Genomic DNA, 18924 nt, shown 5'->3' with positions numbered 1-18924 from the left:
TCAAAGCTGAGCATCAGAAACCATCAGGTCTACTTCAACAACCCGAAATCCCAGAATGGAAATGGGAAAACATTACCATGGATTTCATCACTAAATTGCCAAGGACTGCAAGTGGTTTTGATACTATTTGGGTAATAGTTGATCGTCTCACCAAATCAGCACACTTCCTACCAATAAGAGAAGATGACAAGATGGAGAAGTTAGCACGACTGTATTTGAAGGAAGTCGTCTCCAGACATGGAATACCAATCTCTATTATCTCTGATAGGGATGGCAGATTTATTTCAAGATTCTGGCAGACATTACAGCAAGCATTAGGAACTCGTCTAGACATGAGTACTGCCTATCATCCACAAACTGATGGGCAGAGCGAAAGGACGATACAAACGCTTGAAGACATGCTACGAGCATGTGTTATTGATTTCGGAAACAGTTGGGATCGACATCTACCGTTAGCAGAATTTTCCTACAACAACAGCTACCATTCAAGCATTGAGATGGCGCCGTTTGAAGCACTTTATGGTAGAAAGTGCAGGTCTCCGATTTGTTGGAGTGAGGTGGGGGATAGACAGATTACGGGTCCGGAGATTATACAAGAAACTACCGAGAAGATCATCCAAATTCAACAACGGTTGAAAACCGCCCAAAGTCGACAAAAGAGCTACGCTGACATTAAAAGAAAAGATATAGAATTTGAAATTGGAGAGATGGTCATGCTTAAAGTTTCACCTTGGAAAGGCGTTGTTCGATTTGGTAAACGAGGGAAATTAAATCCAAGGTATATTGGACCATTCAAGATTATTGATCGTGTCGGACCAGTAGCTTACCGACTTGAGTTACCTCAACAACTCGCGGCTGTACATAACACTTTCCACGTATCGAATTTGAAGAAATGTTTTGCTAAAGAAGATCTCACTATTCCGTTAGATGAAATCCAAATCAACGAAAAACTCCAATTCATCGAAGAACCCGTCGAAATAATGGATCGTGAGGTTAAAAGACTTAAGCAAAACAAGATACCAATTGTTAAGGTTCGATGGAATGCTCGTAGAGGACCCGAGTTCACCTGGGAGCGTGAAGATCAGATGAAGAAGAAATACCCTCATCTATTTCCAGAAGACTCGTCAACACCTTCAACAGCTTAAAATTTCGGGACGAAATTTATTTAACGGGTAGGTACTGTAGTGACCCGAACTTTTCCATGTTTATATATATTAATTGAGATTGATATTTACATGATTAAATGTTTCCAACATGTTAAGCAATCAAACTTGTTAAGACTTGATTAATTGAAATATGTTTCATATAGACAATTGACCACCCAAGTTGACCGGTGATTCACGAACGTTAAAACTTGTAAAAACTATACGATGACATATATATGGTTATATATATAGTTAACATGTTTTTATTATAAGTATGTATCTCATTAGGTATTTTAACAATGAGTTATATAAATAAAAATGAGACTATTAATTTAAGAAACTCGAAAACGATATATATAACGATTATCGTTATAACAACGTCTTACTAGGTACATATGAATCATATTAAGATATTGATACACTTGTTTAATTATGTTAAATGATAAGTAAATATATTATTAAGTGTATTAACAATGAAATACATATGTAAAAATAAGACTACTAACTTAATGATTTTGAAACGAGACATATATGTAACGTTTATCGTTGTAACGACATTTAATGTATATATATCATATTAAGAGATATTCGTACATCATAATATCATGATAATATAATAATTTAAAATCTCTTTTGTTATTATAAACATTGGGTTAACAACATTTAACAAGATCGTTAACCTAAAGGTTTCAAAACAACACTTACATGTAACGACTAACGAAGACTTAACGACTCAGTTAAAATGTATATACATGTAGTGTTTTAATATGTATTTATACACTTTTGAAAGACTTCAATACACTTATCAAAATACTTCTACTTAACAAAAATGCTTACAATTACATTCTCGTTCAGTTTCATCAACAATTCTACTCGTATGCACCCGTATTCGTACTCGTACAATACACAGCTTTTAGATGTATGTACTATTGGTATATACACTCCAATGATCAGCTCTTAGCAGCCCATGTGAGTCACCTAAAACATGTGGGAACCATCATTTGGCAACTAGCATGAAATATCTCATAAGATTACAAAAATATGAGTAATCATTCATGACTTATTTACATGAAAACAAAATTACATATCCTTTATATCTAATCCATACACCAACGACCAAAAACACCTACAAACACTTTCATTCTTCAATTTTCTTCATCTAATTGAACTCTCTCAAGTTCTATCTTCAAGTTCTAAGTGTTCTTCATAAATTCCAAAAGTTCTAGTTTCATAAAATCAAGAATACTTTCAAGTTTGCTAGCTCACTTCCAATCTTGTAAGGTGATCATCCAACCTCAAGAAATCTTTGTTTCTTACAGTAGGTTATCATTCTAATACAAGGTAATAATCATATTCAAACTTTGGTTCAATTTCTATAACTATAACAATCTTATTTCAAGTGATGATCTTACTTGAACTTGTTTTCGTGTCATGATTTTGCTTCAAGAACTTTGAGCCATCCAAGGATCCATTGAAGCTAGATCCATTTTTCTCTTTTCCAGTAGGTTCATCCAAGGAACTTAAGGTAGTAATGATGTTCATAACATCATTCGATTCATACATATAAAGCTATCTTATTCGAAGGTTTAAACTTGTAATCACTAGAACATAGTTTAGTTAATTCTAAACTTGTTCGCAAACAAAAGTTAATCCTTCTAACTTGACTTTTAAAATCAACTAAACACATGTTCTATATCTATATGATATGCTAACTTAATGATTTAAAACCTGGAAACACGAAAAACACCGTAAAACCGGATTTACGCCGTCGTAGTAACACCGCGGGCTGTTTTGGGTTAGTTAATTAAAAACTATGATAAACTTTGACTTAAAAGTTGTTATTCTGAGAAAATGATTTTTATTATGAACATGAAACTATATCCAAAAATTATGGTTAAACTCAAAGTGGAAGTATGTTTTCTAAAATGGTCATCTAGACGTCGTTCTTTCGACTGAAATGACTACCTTTACAAAAACGACTTGTAACTTATTTTTCCGACTATAAACCTATACTTTTTCTGTTTAGATTCATAAAATATAGTTCAATATGAAACCATAGCAATTTGATTCACTTAAAACGGATTTAAAATGAAGAAGTTATGGGTAAAACAAGATTGGATAATTTTTCTCATTTTAGCTACGTGAAAATTGGTAACAAATCTATTCCAACCATAACTTAATCAACTTGTATTGTATATTATGTAATCTTGAGATACCATAGACACGTATACAATGTTTCGACCTATCATGTCGACACATCTATATATATTTCGGAACAACCATAGACACTCTATATGTGAATGTTGGAGTTAGCTATACAGGGTTGAGGTTGATTCCAAAATATATATAGTTTGAGTTGTGATCAATACTGAGATACGTATACACTGGGTCGTGGATTGATTCAAGATAATATTTATCGATTTATTTCTGTACATCTAACTGTGGACAACTAGTTGTAGGTTACTAACGAGGACAGCTGACTTAATAAACTTAAAACATCAAAATATATTAAAAGTGTTGTAAATATATTTTGAACATACTTTGATATATATGTATATATTGTTATAGGTTCGTGAATCAACCAGTGGCCAAGTCTTACTTCCCGACGAAGTAAAAATCTGTGAAAGTGAGTTATAGTCCCACTTTTAAAATCTAATATTTTTGGGATGAGAATACATGCAGGTTTTATAAATGATTTACAAAATAGACACAAGTACGTGAAACTACATTCTATGGTTGAATTATCGAAATCGAATATGCCCCTTTTTATTAAGTCTGGTAATCTAAGAATTAGGGAACAGACACCCTAATTGACGCGAATCCTAAAGATAGATCTATTGGGCCTAACAAACCCCATCCAAAGTACCGGATGCTTTAGTACTTCGAAATTTATATCATATCCGAAGGGTGTCCCGGAATGATGGGGATATTCTTATATATGCATCTTGTTATTGTCGGTTACCAGGTGTTCACCATATGAATGATTTTTATCTCTATGTATGGGATGTGTATTGAAATATGAAATCTTGTGGTCTATTGTTACGATTTGATATATATAGGTTAAACCTATAACTCACCAACATTTTTGTTGACGTTTAAAGCATGTTTATTCTCAGGTGAATATTAAGAGCTTCCGCTGTTGCATACTAAAATAAGGACAAGATTTGGAGTCCATGTTTGTATGATATTGTGTAAAAACTGCATTCAAGAAACTGATTTCGATGTAACATATTTGTATTGTAAACCATTATGTAATGGTCGTGTGTAAACAGGATATTTTAGATTATCATTATTTGATAATCTACGTAAAGCTTTTTAAACCTTTATTTATGAAATAAAGGTTATGGTTTGTTTTAAAAATGAATGCAGTCTTTGAAAAACGTCTCATATAGAGGTCAAAACCTCGCAACGAAATCAATTAATATGGAACGTTTTTAATCAATAAGAACGGGACATTTCAGGAGATGGATAGAGAGAGGGAGGATGGTGGTGTTCTTGCGTGGTGATTCATGGTGTCGTAGAGGTGATGAGAGAGGTGTTTGGTGGCGGTGAAGGTTGTGAGGTGATATGGTGTTCAAAAGGAAACCGATACAAACATTATGGTTTTGGTGATGGTGGTGACTGGTGGCTGAGGGTGGCGTTTGGTTATGGAAGTGAGGTGGTTTAGTGGTTGATGGTGGCAGTTGAGATGGTGACCGGAGGTGGTGTAAGGTGGTCCGGTGAATGAAGGTGCCGAAGGTGGAAGAAAGGCTGTGAATTGTGTAAGTGTATGTATCATATATCTATGTAGTTGTATATATATGTATTATATATATATATATATATATATATATATATATATATATATATATGGAGAATGGATTCAGTGGGGAGAAGAAAGAAACCAAAAGCAAACAGTGATCGAATAGTAATCACTTCATAATTAAACTCACATAGTTCACCTGTGATAGTTTGTTGGAAAAAAATATCCTACCGACAGTTTTCACGGAGTGCTATATCGCGCTCTGTTGTTTACTCAGTGGCGAATAAAATTTTTCGAAAAATTCCCAAATTTTTACAGCAATTTTCCTTATTTATTTCAGTCATTATGGTATAAAATTGATCATTAATTATTTAAAATTTTAAATAAAAATTAAATCTACTGTCCGCGCTCGATCTTGAGTAAAATATAAAAAGTGTTAAATTTAATAATTAGATCCTAATATACTTTTAATAAGCCTATAATTTATATAACTCATTTTTGGATCACCGTTTATTTTTTAAAAATCACATAAGTTCCCTTTTAACTCTTATAATATCGATCGAATGATAATTGAGTGTTACTGTCGTTACTAAATAGATTCGAAATCACAAAATATTTATTTAACATAATTTATTTATATATATAGATATGTTTTAAATAATAATTATCATAACATCATATTTTTATTTCATTTTACATAATTAATTTTAATAACAACAACATATAATATTTAAAATTATATTTCCAATTATTATTTATATATAACTATATATTTAAATATAATAGTATCTATTTACAAATAGTTGTTCGTGAATCGCCGAGAACAGTCGAAGGTCAAATGGATTCATGAAAATAGTTCAAAAATTTTGAGACTCAATATTACAGACTTTTGCTTATCGTGTCAGAAATATTAATTCATATATAGAATTTGGTTCAAAATAAGTCGAAATTTTCCGGGTCATGACAGTACCTACCCGTTAAAGAAATTTCGTCCCGAAATTTGACAGAGGTCGTCATGTCTGACAACAAGAATGTTTTCATGACGAATATGATGTCACGACCCAGAAAATTTCGACTAATTTTGAACCAAACTCTCGATACGATATTGTATTATCAACACAATAAGCAAAGTCTGCTAGGTTGAATCTCAAAAATTTTAAACTGTTTCCTTACATTCATTTAACCTCGACCATTTCTCACGATTCACGAACCATTAATTGTAAATAAATGTGCATACATATATATAAATATAAGAATGTTAGCTTATTTAAAAATATATTTAGAATCTATTTAATTAATTTTAAAAATATTTATATTTTAATTGGGATCGAGCCTGAATGTCAGGACAAATTTTATGGTTAATATTAAACTAGTTTAAATATGGACTTAGGTGAATTTAAAAGTAAACGTTGATTCATAATTAGGTTATGTAAAATTTAGATGTATTAAAAATATTTTAAATTTGTTGAGTTGAGTTATAACACTCCGTACATATTAAATGGAACAGAAAACAAATAACTAATGAACCTTTTTAATCAGGTTCAAACAGTTAACGATTGAAATAATTGAATGTATTTAAGCTAAAAATTTGGGATTTTTATGAACACTTATATATATTAACTGTTTAGTAATGGACACGATAGTATTCCGTGGAAAAACGTTGGTATAATCAAACAAGTGAAAGGCTGTTGCACTATTAAATCACTGTTAAATCACGTTCTCAAATTGAATCAACATTAGTGGATGGTGACTGTATTAATAATTGCAACTTTATAACTAATAGACAACATTCATTCAGGAGAAGTTTATGACCTTTTTTTTTTCATTTCTCTAATCCTAGCATTTTCCATTCTCTGCATCTTGTATCAACAAACCAAAGAACCACACCACCCTACTCTCTCTCCTATCTCTCACTCTTCACTAACAATGAACCATCATCATAACCGAATCCCGTCATCAAATATGAACACCCATGTCACCACCTCCACCGCTGCCATCAACCGCCACCAAGTACTACCCTCACGGCCACCGTGACACCAACGACCACCTCCTTCTCTATCTAGCTCTCCCTCTCTTCTTCATCGTGAATCACTTTTCACACCACCATTACCGTGAAACACCAACCCATCAACCATCCTTTCCACCACCACTCGCCACCCATATCAACCACCACTTCAACCATTACCACCACACCTCTGCCACTGTATCAACACTCATCACTTTAATATCATCAACTAGCCACTACCACCGGACAACATAACAAACCGCCACCATCTTCACCACCTCCACCTCTCTCTCTCACTCTCTCACTTCTATTCCGTTCAAAGTAAAACCCAAGACTCCAAATTTTTTTTCATGCGACTATTACATTGCTAAACTGTTTCTGCTTCATTTTCGTTTACAAACATCATCCACCACTCGACACGATACCACTGTTACTACATCTTCCTTGTTTACAACAACTACTACTGCTGTGCGAGTGTTCCTGCAACAGATACTGTTCCGGTTACCTTCTGTTTTAAGTTTATTGCAAGTGGATTCATTTGATAATAACTTTTCTAAAATCACTTTATACGGTTTCGTTCCTTTTATCTTTTGAACCAACAATCTACTAAACAAATAACCCCACTTGTGGAATTGTGATTAAATAAATAAAAAAAAGAGAGATGATTTGAGCCGTCGTACAGCTGGTGCAGTTTACTTGTTCCTATTTTTTTTTTTACCGAAATCTAGTGAGGGATGTTGGGTTTATGAAAGGTTGGGTTTCGATTTCTTTGTTGGGCCGTGTCTTCTCTTTTTCTAATCTTGGGCCGAGTACTTGTTCTTTTGATTGGGCCGAGAGCCATGTGCTCGGTTGGGCTGAATCCTGATTTCTTTTTGGGCCGAATGATATAACCAAATTAATATGGAGTAAGGGATGACGAGTTTGATATGTGGGATGGTATGGTTATTAGATTGATATCGATAATGTTATGAGTATAAAATGCTAATTAAGATTCGAATTAATAAAGATAATACGTTTAATGATGATGGTGGATATGTAAGAAGGGTAAATGATAATGGGAAGGATAGATAATAAACGGTTCACTATAGGTTAATTTATTTAATCGAATGAGTTGAATCAGAAAGATACAAGGTAGACGAATGGTTATAGGTGATTTGGGTGAATGAGAGGTTCTAGCCTGGCCTGAGATATTTTTTTATGAAAAGCTTTTTAAGGTAGTTCATTTATTATTATGATTATTATTATTATTATTATTATTATTATTATTATTATTATTATTATTATTATTATTATTATTACTATTACTATTAGTCTTAACAATATTTTTATTATTATTTTTAACATTAATATTAATATTATCAATATTTTAGTATTATTATAACTATTATTTAAAAACAAATAAAATTTTACAAAAATAAACCTAATACATATGATATAACTATATTAATATTTTAATGAAATATATGAGTTCTAAAATGATATCACTAAATAGATACATATAAAAATTTGTTCGATTACCATTATATGTGTTAATATATATATATAAATGATATAGGTTCGTGAATCCGAGGCCAAACCTATACTTGTTCAATGTCGTCTTATGTATTTTTACTACAAAATACAGTATGGTGAGTTTCATTTGCTCCCTTTTTAATTGCTTTTGCAATATATATTTTTGGGCTGAGAATACATGCGCTGCTTTTATAAATGTTTACAAAATAGACACAAGTACTTAAAAATATATTCTACGTTGAGTTGTACCACTGGCATACTTCCCTGTAGCTTGGTAACTACTATTTACATGGGTATTGTAAACGCGAATCCTGTTGATAGCTCTATCGGGCCTGACAACCCCAACCGGACTGGACGACCAGTATTCAACGGTTGTACAGTACTTCGTTTTGGTGACTACACTTGGTACGGTGTAGTGAGATTTCATAATAAAGGGAATATGCGACGTTGATTAAATGTTAAGTATGGTTACCAAGTGCTCAACCACTTAGAATGCTTTACATACACTTGCGAGTGTATTATGTTTATGATTGTGAAATCTTGTGGTCTATTAATATATTAAAAAGATTGTTATGATAAACCTATGAACTCACCAACCCTTTTGGTTGACACTTTAAAGCATGTTTATTCTCAGGTACGAATTAAGTCTTCCGCTGTGCATTTGCTCATTTTAAGGACATTACTTGGAGTCGAACATCGCTATGGGACCAAATGTTGATGACTTCGTCCAGGAGGATAAGGACGGGTTGTTACAGGTGGTATCAGAGCGTTGGTCCTAGCGAACCAGGTCTTGCATTAGTGTGTCTAACTGATAGTTGTTAGGATGCATTAGCGAGTCTGGACTTCAACCTTAGCTGCATATTATAAGTATTGTATATCATTCCTAGTGGAAAATTTCCTGCTAATCATTCCTAAGTCTAGACATGCCTTACTGCCTTTATTGCATAGATAGTGTATAGACAAATTTATATCTTAGCGTATCTATTACGGTAAACTTTGCCTGATATCTTCCGTAAATTTCTCCGTAATTTAAGGGATCCTGGTACTATATATATCTAGGCATATTATGCATTGAGAATACCATCCAACTATCATTTGCGGTCACTAAGCTTTTCATACCAAAAATCTTTTCTGTGATCGCGTACGATGACCTCTACGAATTGACCAAGTTCTTCTGACTCCGAAGATAGCGTGACGGGAGCGCACCAACCGATCAACTACCGTGATTTCTTTAGAAAGTGGGGATGGGTTCGCGAAATACTTACCCTATGGAGAAATGAAGAAGGTACTCCATATCACGAGCCGAACTTACCACCTAACGTCGGAGTGCTCGACCCGATCACCGGCGAACCTGTTCACAACACCGTTTATACCCTTTTTGCAAGAATTTTTCGTCTTAAGGCTACCATTAACGGAACTAGAGAAGATATCCGACCTCTACCTCACATTGATAACCAACCAGGGTTAGTAGAAGAAGTTAAAGAACTCCGAGCTAGAGTGTTAACTTTAGAGAGCACGGTACACAATTTACAAGCACTAGCAGTATCATCAACACCAGTAACATCACCAGCCTCAGCACCAATAGCACTAGTACCACCAAGAACAACATCCGCGTCACCAGCTTCGACATTTCATTCTGTACCTCGAGTATAATCATCGTTCTACATGACGTTCTACATCATTTATCTTAGTTCGACATAGTGATTATGTAACCTCTAATGTTTTAGAGATTATATATTCTTGTTCTAACGGTAAATCAGATGAGTTAATATCATATTAACTCATTAAATCCATAATTGCATCTGAAGAAAATATATATGTATATATGTTTTCATAAAGATTGTAATTAAAAATTCTTTAGTACAAAGTGTTAATTGTGAAAATATTTTAACGGGTAGGTAATACCCGAGGAATATTCAGATTTCACATTAATAAGTTACAATGTACATTCTTCGAAGCTGATTCAACAGTCGTTTATTATCCTACTTACATCCACCGATATACGTATCCGTTCACCACAGAATAACCATTTTCATTCAATTTCATATTTGGATTTTGATCTATCAGAATCCAACAAGTGGCATAATGAAGAAAACATCGGACAAAGTAAAATTTGTTAGAAACAAACGAACTAACTAATTGAAATATTGTTAAGAATCCACGCTAACTGTTCCTAGCTAACTGTTCCTAGCTAACTGGTTACATTTTATTTATCGCAATTTAATTATCGCAATTTACATTCTCGCAATTTTATTTATCGTCATTTAATTTCTGTATTTATTTTACGCACTTTAAATAACGGGACACGTATACAAGTTTTTGACATATCATATTGACCCATCTATATATTTATCTTGGAACAACCATAGACACTCTATATGCAAATGACGGATTTAGCTATACAGGGTTGAGGTTGATTCCAAAATATATATATAGTTTGAGTTGTGATCAATACTGAGACCGGTACACGGGTCACGATACGTATTAATTAATTCGAATGTTATATATTAAACTATGTATGAACTATTGGACTGTTAAATGTAGACTATAGACTGTGGGCAAATAATATTGGACAATTAAAATGAATTAAAATACTGATTATAACATATGAAACTAAATAATTCTTCAAGTTTGCCACTTGATTTCATCTTAAACCTCATTCGTATCTTGACAATTACAATCTGCATTCAAACCTTTCACGATTCTTGAAAACACCTCGATCGAGAGCATGAACCAGCCGCACTTCATCTATGGAAGAAAAGATTGATGCATATAGTTATACACCTGAAAAACCCTCGGAAACTGAGTAAACGTTTAACACGTAGCTGTGCTAATTCCTTTAGTGTTGTTATTACCCAAAATGATTTGGTAATCCCTTTCAAAGTAGCAAATTTTGTCACAGCTCCAGCAAGTCAACTCCGACTTTTCATTCGAAATAACCTTATTATAACCTTGATATATATGCGTACTCTTTATTGTTACTGGAGAATCTTTTATATTCCACCATATTACCATCAGCGTTTAATCATCTAAAAACACAATTCTCCTGAAACCACCTCGGATTGATAACCGAAGATTCAAATATGGTAGCATTAAATGCAGAGGAAACAGCAAAATCGCAGATGGTCTGAACGGCCAAAAGTTTGATGATAAAGAATGGAGTGTTGGGAACGCTCGATAGAAAATTTGGTACTGAAAAATAGATTGAGCTAACCATGAAGGAGACCAAGGACAAATACAAGGACCAAACCCTATATTCAAAGAATTCAGGTAATTCTGGATCCGATGAAATCTTTAGAGAATATCTTGCTCCGAAGTCATGTTAAAATCTTGCGGAAAATCTTTCTTCATCAACTTTCGAACTTAGAAATTCCAAAATATCATCATAAATATGTTCGATATTTCTGAAGATATTTTCATAAATATTCTTGTCCGAAATTATCTACCTCTTCGTGTTTTATGTATTTCATTATATTGGAAACTTCTATAAAATCTAAGCATAAATTATGAATGAATTCTGGAGAAGTGTTGGGAATTGAAGCACGAGTTAATATAATATAATGACACCTGGCCAATGTGATTATATTACAGTAAGTCATGCTGAGTTTCTAATGGAACGTAATGATTCACAGATCTTAACATCATCATTTGCCATGTTACATAACTCTTTCATTCTACTTAACCTCTGAATATATCAAGAAAATGTATTCTTGATGGTTCTATCTTCCGTGATGTTGATAAATATAAAAATCAAATCGTGCTATCACGTTCCTTCCTGCTTAGAACATTATAATCATTCGAAACTCTATATTTACAAATTCTGGAACATTATTCGCTTGACTTGAAGTCGGGAAGAGAAAACAAAAGCATAGAGCTTCAAAATATAAGGGAGAATATAAAGCCCGATAACAATACATAAATTACAAACCGTGTATATCAATGTTTATCGCAACATAAAGACACGGAAGAATTAAAAACACTATAACCCCAAGGGAGAAGTAGAAGAAAGCAGATTCCTCTGGTGAGAGTTGGAAAAGGAGAATGAGTGTTGTGATAGTAAGGATAAGGACAAGGATTAGAACTGGATTAATCATATTCACAATCTTTTGAATTTAGGAATTGAGTATAGAAGTGGTGAAAACTAATGGAACGGGAAAGGTAAATTTATACTGGAAATATCAGACGTAGTAATTGGGACAGATCATCGCATTTAATTAAAGAGATCTTAATTTCCTTATTCGCCAAAGAATCAAATCTTTTAGATTTCGAAGTTTTTCTTTAAATCCCTTGAATTCCGGAATTCAAACGTGACTACGTCAAAAGATGTGACGAATCTATACCTACTCAATTCACTCTTTTTGTGATAACTTCACTCGTACTCTTCAAGTAGTTGAATTATCTTATCCATATTACTCAACAGTAATAAATCTCTATTTATCAGCTCATACTCGTCAGGAAAACATTCTTATTGTTAACCATGATGATCCCACTCAAATTTCGGGACGAAATTTCTTTAACGGGTAGGTACTGTCACGACCCAGAAAATTTCGACTAATTTTGAACCAAACTCTCGATACGATATTGTATTATCAACACAATAAGCAAAGTCTGCTAGGTTGAATCTCAAAAATTTTAAACTGTTTCCTTACATTCATTTAACCTCGACCATTTCTCACGATTCACGAACCATTAATTGTAAATAAATGTGCATACATATATATAAATATAAGAATGTTAGCTTATTTAAAAATATATTTAGAATCTATTTAATTAATTTTAAAAATATTTATATTTTAATTGGGAGCGAGCCTGAATGTCAGGACAAATTTTATGGTTAATATTAAACTAGTTTAAATACGGACTTAGGTGAATTTAAAAGTAAACGTTGATTCATAATTAGGTTATGTAAAATTTAGACGTATTAAAAATATTTTAAATTTGTTGAGTTGAGTTATAACACTCCTGTAACACCCCAGCTTAACATGACCACAATATTGTCCGCTTTGCCCGCAGGCGCACGGCTTTTTCTTGGTGATCACACACGAGAAGCACTTTCCCAGGAGGTCACCCATCCTGGTAGTGCTCTCGCCCGAGCACGCTTAACCACAACGTACTCGCACTTCTACTCAGCCTGTGATCCCAAAACGCGTTGTGTCATTTAAGCGTGAGTATTACCTTATAATCCCATGATCACTCATGTTCGTGGGCGATGTGGGATTTGCCTAGGGTGTTACATTCACCCCCCCTTAGGGACTCATCGTCCTCGATGAGGTTTGCCCCACCACCCCCAACGGCACATGAGTGGCTCTGATACCATTCTGTAACACCCCAGCTTAACATGACCACAATATTGTCCGCTTTGCCCGCAGGCGCACGGCTTTTTCTTGGTGATCACACACGAGAAGCACTTTCCCAGGAGGTCACCCATCCAGGTAGTGCTCTCGCCCGAGCACGCTTAACCACAACGTACTCGCACTTCTACTCAGCCTGTGATCCCAAAACGCGTTGTGTCATTTAAGCGTGAGTATTACCTTATAATCCCATGATCACTCATGTTCGTAGGCGATGTGGGATTTGCCTAGGGTGTTACATCTCCGTACATATTAAATGGAACAGAAAACAAATAACTAATGAACCTTTTTAATCAGGTTCAAACAGTTAACGATTGAAATAATTGAATGTATTTAAGCTAAAAATTTGGGATTTTTATGAACACTTATATATATTAACTGTTTAGTAATGGACACGATAGTATTCCGTGGAAAAACGTCGGTATAATCAAACAAGTGAAAGGCTGTTGCACTGTTAAATCACTGTTAAATCACGTTCTCAAATTGAATCAACATTAGTGGATGGTGACTGTATTAATAATTGCAACTTTATAACTAATAGACAACATTCATTCAGGAGAAGTTTATGACCTTTTTTTTCATTTCTCTAATCCTAGCATTTTCCATTCTCTGCATCTTGTATCAACAAACCAAAGAACCACACCACCCTACTCTCTCTCCTATCTCTCACTCTTCACTAACAATGAACCATCATCATAACCGAATCCCGTCATCAAATATGAACACCTATGTCACCACCTCCACCTCTGCCATCAACCGCCACCAAGTACTACCCTCACGGCCACCGTGACACCAACGACCACCTCCTTCTCTATCTAACTCTCCCTCTCTTCTTCATCGTGAATCACTTTTCACACCACCATTACCGTGAAACACCAACCCATCAACCATCCTTTCCACCACCACTCGCCACCCATATCAACCACCACTGCAACCATTACCACCACACCTCCGCCACTGTATCAACACTCATCACTTTAATATCATCAACTAGCCACTACCACCGGACAACATAACAAACCGCCACCATCTTCACCACCTCCACCTCTCTCTCACACTCTCTCACTTCTGTTCCGTTCAAAGTAAAACCCAAGACTCCAAATTTTTTTTCATGCGACTATTACATTGCTAAACTGTTTCTGCTTCATTTTTGTTTATAAACATCATCCACCACTCGACATGATACCACTGTTACTACATCTTCCTTGTTTACAACAACTACTATTGCTGTGCGAGTGTTCCTGCAACAGATACTGTTCTGGTTACCTTCTATTTTAAGTTTATTGCAAGTGGATTCATTTGATAATAACTTTTCTAAAATCACTTTATACGGTTTCGTTCCTTTTATCTTTTGAACCAACAATCTACTAAACAAATAACCCCACTTGTGGAATTGTGATTAAATAAATAAAAAAAAAGAGAGATGATTTGAGCCATCGTACAGCTGGTGCAGTTTACTTGTTCCTATTTTTTTTTTTACCGAAATCTAGTGAGGGATGTTGGGTTTATGAAAGGTTGGGTTTCGATTTCTTTGTTGGGCCGTGTCTTCTCTTTTTCTAATCTTGGGCCGAGCACTTGTTGTTTTGATTGGGCCGAGAGCCATGTGCTCGGTTGGGCTGAATCCTGATTTCTTTTTGGGCCAAATGATATAACCAAATTAATATGGAGTAAGGGATGACGAGTTTGATATGTGGGATGGTATGGTTATTAGATTGATATCGATAATGTTATGAGTATAAAATGCTGATTAAGATTCGAATTAATAAAGATAATACGTTTAATGATGATGGTGGATATGTAAGAAGGGTAAATGATAATGGGAAGGATAGATAATAAACGGTTCACTATAGGTTAATTTATTTAATCGAATGAGTTGAATCAGAAAGATACAAGGTAGACGAATGGTTATAGGTGATTTGGGTGAATGAGAGGTTCGAGCCTGGCCTGAGATATTTTTTTATGAAAAGCTTTTTAAGGTAGTTCATTTATTATTATGATTATTATTATTATTATTATTATTATTATTATTATTATTATTACTACTATTAGTCTTAACAATATTTTTATTATTATTTTTAACATTAATATTAATATTATCAATATTTTAGTATTATTATAACTATTATTTAAAAACAAATAAAATTTTACAAAAATAAACCTAATACATATGATATAACTATATTAATATTTTAATGAAACATATGAGTTCTAAAATGATATCACTAAATAGATACATATAAAAATTTGTTCGATTACCATTATATGTGTTAATATATATATATATATATATATATATATATATATATATATATATATATATATATATATATATATATATATATATATATATATATATATATATATATATATATATATATAAATGATATAGGTTCGTGAATCCGAGGCCAAACCTATACTTGTTCAATGTCGTCTTATGTATTTTTACTACAAAATACAGTATGGTGAGTTTCATTTGCTCCCTTTTTAATTGCTTTTGCAATATATATTTTTGGGCTGAGAATACATGCGCTGCTTTTATAAATGTTTACAAAATAGACACAAGTACTTAAAAATATATTCTACGTTGAGTTGTACCACTGGCATACTTCCCTGTAGCTTGGTAACTACTATTTACATGGGTATTGTAAACGTGAATCCTGTTGATAGCTCTATCGGGCCTGACAACCCCAACTGGACTGGACGACCAGTATTCAACGGTTGCACAGTACTTCATTTTGGTGACTACACTTGGTACGGTGTAGTGAGATTTCATAATAAAGGGAATATGCGACGTTGATTAAATGTTAAGTATGGTTACCAAGTGTTCAACCACTTAGAATGCTTTACATACACTTGCGAGTGTATTATGTTTATGATTATGAAATCTTGTGGTCTATTAATATATTAAAAAGATTGTTATGATAAACCTATGAACTCACCAACCCTTTTGGTTGACACTTTAAAGCATGTTTATTCTCAGGTACGAATTAAGTCTTCCGCTGTGCATTTGCTCATTTTAAGGACATTACTTGGAGTCGATCATCGCTATGGGACCAAATGTTGATGACTTCATCCAGGTGGATAAGGACGGGTTGTTACATATGAGTTGACAAATAGAGTTTTATCATCATTGAGTAATATGAATAAAACAAATCGATTACTCGAAGAGTATGAGTGAAGTTATCGCAAAAGAGTGAAATGGGGAAAATAAAGATTTGTCTTAACTTTTTACGTAGTTGTGGTTGATTTTCAGAATTCACGGAATTTAAAGAAAATCTTCGTAATCTATATTAGATCTGATTCTTCGATAATTAAGGAAACTAGGATCCTCTTTAATTAAATGCAGTAATCTGTCTCGATTGATATGTCTGATATTTCCTCTATAAATTAACCTCTTCCGTTCCATTATTTTCACCATTCTTATACCTTCTTCCTCAATTCATATTTCCAAACGATCTGGTAATATGCTCAATCCAGTTTTGATCCTTGACTTTATCCTGACTATCGCAACAATCATCCTTCTATTTCAACTCTCACCGGAGGAATCTGTTTACTTCTACTTCGCTCTTGGGGTAGTGGTTTTCATAATCCTTCCTTGCATCTGTCTTTCCATAATTATTGACATCCACGGTTTATGATCTTTCACGTTTGCTGTGATTTATACTCCTATTTGTATTTGGAAGCTTCATACTTTTGTTTATCTTCCCGACTTTAAGTAAAGCGTATAAGACGTCTCGGATGTGTAGGCATAAAGTTCCGAATGATGATAGCTAATGTTCTAAGCAGAAAGGAAAGGTAATAGTACAATTTGATTTGGTAAATTATCAGAAATCACCCGAAAGATATAAATATCAAGAAAATACTTTCCGGATATGTTTAGAGCTTAAGTAGAATGAAAGAGTCGTGTAACATGGCACATGATGATGGTATGGTCTGTGAATCATCATGTTCCATTAGAAATTCAGCATGACTTACTGTAATATAACCACGTTGGTCAGGTGTCATTATATTATACTAACTCATTCTTCATTTCCCAACACTTCTCCAGAAAACATTCATAATTTAAACTCGAATTTTACAGAAAGATAGAAAGTAAACAGTTTCCTTTATGGTTAATCACAGATAGCGCGAAGAGATAAATAATCTAGGACAAGAATAGTAATGAAGATATCTTCAGAAATATCGAAGATATTTATAACGAAAGATAAGATTATATCTATTTAAAATCGAAGGATAATGGGGAAAATTCTTTTGTAAGGATTTAGAATGCGTAAAGAGATCTTCTGAGATTTTCATCAGAAATTGAATCATCTGGATTCTTTGGGTATAGGTTTAACCCTTGTGATTTTTCAACAGTCTCCTTCATGGTTTACTCACTCTGTTTTTTAGTTCCAAATCTGAGCTTTTTCAACACTCCCTTCTTTATTATCAAGCTTTCGGCCATTAAGACCATCTACGGATTTTGCTGCTTCATCGGCATTCTCATATCTAAATCATTGGTTATCGATCCGAGGTGTTTTTCTAGAGTTTTGAAGTGTTTGAACGCATACTGTAATCATCAAGATACAAATGATGTTAAGAATGAAATCAAGTGGCAAACTTGAAGAAATGTTTAGTCTAATATGTTATAATCAATATTTTAATACCTTTTAATTGTCCAATGTTAGTAGTCCTAATATAGTACAATAGTTTAATATATAATCTTAGAATAATCAAGACGTATTGTATACGTATTGCCCAAGACTCAATCGTGACCCATTGTACAACTTTTGTCTTAGAATTAATCTAAACGTATTGTGTACATGTGCCTTAGGATTTATCGGACGTATTGTATACCTATTGTCTTAACTAACCAAGATTATATTATATTGTCTCAGGTTTAACCATGACTAGTATATTACAAGAAAATAGTCATGACATATATAGGAACAGTTAGCTAGGATATTATTAGCGTGGATTCTTAACAAAATTTTACATACATAATTAGTTTGTTTCTAATCAATTTTATTTTGTCCAATATTCTATTCATTATGCCACCTGTTAAAACTTGACTTGGATTCTGATCTGTCGAAATCAGAATATGGAATTGAATTTGAATGAAAGTGGTTGCTCGTTGGTGAACGGATACATATATTTGTGGATGTAGGGAGGATAGTTAATGACTGTTGA

The sequence above is a fragment of the Rutidosis leptorrhynchoides genome, chromosome 7 (genome assembly GCF_046630445.1).
Source record: "Rutidosis leptorrhynchoides isolate AG116_Rl617_1_P2 chromosome 7, CSIRO_AGI_Rlap_v1, whole genome shotgun sequence".
In the NCBI taxonomy this organism is placed as follows: domain Eukaryota; kingdom Viridiplantae; phylum Streptophyta; class Magnoliopsida; order Asterales; family Asteraceae; genus Rutidosis; species Rutidosis leptorrhynchoides.
This window is presented reverse-complemented; position numbering follows the sequence as displayed.